We start from the raw sequence: 3,008 nt of genomic DNA, 5'->3' as shown, positions 1-3,008 counted from the left end.
GTATACAATGACCACAGATGACACACTGACTGTGTACAATGACCACGGATGGTGCACTGACTGTATACAATGACCACGGATGGTGCACTGACTGTGTACAATGACCACTGATGGTGCACTGACTGTGTACAATGACCACTGATGGTGCACTAACTGTGTACATAGTTTTAAGTCTGAGGCTCTTGGTGGTGAGAGGAGCATGGAGCTCACAGAACACTAGAGAGGGATCATTTTAGAACAGGAAATCTTGTTTTAAAAAAAGAGGAAGAGAAAGAGGAAAAGGAGGTGAAGGGGGAGAGGAGGAAGAATCAGAAGCAAAAGTGAATGAGGCATGATGACACACACCAGTAATCCTAAATATTCTGGAGGCTCAATCAGGGCGATTATAAATTTAAGGCAGATGTGAGCTGCTGAACAAGACCATGCCCAAACAAAAACCAAACTCATTCTAGAGAATGGCTTTCACTGAGAATGCAGAGGCTAGCCTGAATGAGGACGCAGAGGCTAGCCTGAATGAGGACGCAGAGGCTAGCCTGAATGAGGAGCTGGCACAGACACCTGAGAGCTACAGTCCTAAGGAGGCACAGCTTGAGCAAAGGGTTGGCAGTGGGGAACAGCTTGTTGTGCTCTAGAAACAGAAGGCCAGGGGCTGGAGAGGTGGCTCACAGTTTAAGAGCACTGGCTGCTCTTCCAGAGGTCCTGAGTTCAATTCCCAGCAACCACATGGCAGCTCACAACCATCTGTAGTGAGATTTGGTGCCATCTTCTGGCCTGCAGGCATACACGCAGACAGAACACAATAAATAAATAAATATTAAAAAAAGAAAAGAAACAGAAGCCTGCAACTTGGTGTAAGTGGGAGGAGTTTGTGTTCCTCTGAGGGAGGGATGGGCAGAGGTCAAACGCCTCACTCAGATGACTCCAGTCTGGCTGCAGCACTGCAGAGACTGAGAAAGTCCTCAGCCAGCACCCCACTCCCCACGCCTGGCGCTACTCAGATTTCTTAGGTTAACATAGACCTGGAATCCACCTTCTTGGGACAGCAGACAGCAGACACTTGCATTTATCTTAATTAATGGGTTAAGTTAATTAATTATTCACCGTGCTGGGATCTACCCATGGCCTTGCTAGGGAAGTTCTCTACCACTGGGCAGCCACGTTTCTAGCCCAGGAAACTGATTTCAGTGGATGCTGAAGGTTACAACCCATGGAAGCACCATACCAAGAAATCATTTGGAAAAATAAAAAGGCCTCCATCATTTTCTTCTGGGTCTCAAGCCCAAGCATTATTATTATTTTATTATTATTATTATTATTATTATCATCATTATTATTATTTTATAGCTGTCATGGGTAGGTGGTGTGTGCATTTGCTCGTGTAGGTGTTTGTATGTGCAGCATAGGTCCGTGAAGGCCAGAGGTAGACATCAGCCATCTTCCCCGGATCACTCTATACCTGTATTTGTAGACACAGGGTCCCTTTGAGCCTGAAAGTTATTGATTAATCTCAGCTAGCTGGCCAATGACCAGCATCCACCTGTCCCCACTCCCAGTCCTGGGGTCACAGGCACTTGCCACTGTGCCCGACTTCTTACATGAGTGGCAGGGATCCAAATTCAGGTCCTCATGCTTCGGAGGCACAGTCATTGCTGACTGAGTCACCTTGCCAGCCTCACTACTATTAATTTTGGGCTACACAGTGATGCTTACCTTATGGTATTTCACATCTATGTCTCATTGTGCTTTGTTCTAGTTCATTCTGTCTCTCTTATACTCACTCTTCCTCTATGCCCAGCCTCCACTCCTGAGAGTTTTTCTACCCCAACTGGTAACTGGAACTACCCCACAACCATGTGACTGCCTATACTGGTGACAGAAGGAACCTGGCTGTGTTTGGTGGAGGTACCCAAGTCCCTGATATGGAGTGCCATGAAGGTGCACTGTTCTCATGGAAACCAGCTCAGGCTGATCTATACTCCTATTGGTACTGCAACTTGGTGTAAGTGGGAGGAGTTTGTGTCCCTCGGAGACATGTTGTTCCCGCTGTCATTTCCTCCCAAGAGAATCTGGGGCATGGCTAAGGCTGTGGTGTTTTCAGTCCTGGTCTAGAAGCCATGGTGCCAATGTTTTGTAAGTACCCAGCCACTGCCCTTTTATACCTCTGTTTCTGGAGTCCAGCCACCAAGCCGCTAAGGGAACAGGAACACAGTGTCTTCACTTGGTCTGACAAACAATCCTTTAACTTGCAGCTTTCTGTTTTTCAAGTCATGTGTGAAATGGTATCCTCAGTCACCCCTGCCCTGTTCCTGAGCGTTCTCACCCATGGGGTTGTGCAGAACAGGGGCGATTGTCGACCTCTGTTGGTGAGATGTGATTATAGCAAATTAAACGTTTTGATGTGGGCATTAATGAAATGGCTTACTTACTTCCAGAAATGTCAGTGCCAAGTATACCATCATAAAACAGCCTGGTGAAGTTGCTCGGAACACTGGCCATGGAGCCAGAGTGCCCTGCCAGACCTTCTCCTACGCTTAGGATGTCAACTGGCCCATTGTATCTCACGTCTCATCTGTAAAAAAGGAACAGTAACTGTGTCTCTTCCATAGGGCTGCTGTGAGCCTGAATGTGTCTAGGACAGTCCCTGGCACATATCAAGACAGTTTTCCTCTCAGCCACCCATGGATAATCCATAAATGCTCTTTAAGTTAATCCAACAAGGTTTTTTGGACTGTCTCTCATCCAGATACTAGCCAGGTCCAACCCTGCTTAGTTTCCAAGAGGAGAGGAAATATAAACACAACCCAAAGTTCTTATTAGAAATCTCCAAGTCTCTGTTTCCTACAGTAGGTCTCAACCTGTGGGTTGTGACCCATTTTGGGATCCCATGTCAGATATCCTGTGTATCAAATATTTATATTATGATTCATAACAGTAGCAGTGTTACAGTTATGAAGTAGCAATAAAAATAAATAATGTTATGGTTGAGGTCACATGACACGAGGAACTGT

The sequence above is a fragment of the Microtus ochrogaster genome, chromosome 4 (assembly GCF_000317375.1).
Source record: "Microtus ochrogaster isolate Prairie Vole_2 chromosome 4, MicOch1.0, whole genome shotgun sequence".
Classification (NCBI taxonomy): domain Eukaryota; kingdom Metazoa; phylum Chordata; class Mammalia; order Rodentia; family Cricetidae; genus Microtus; species Microtus ochrogaster.
This window is presented reverse-complemented; position numbering follows the sequence as displayed.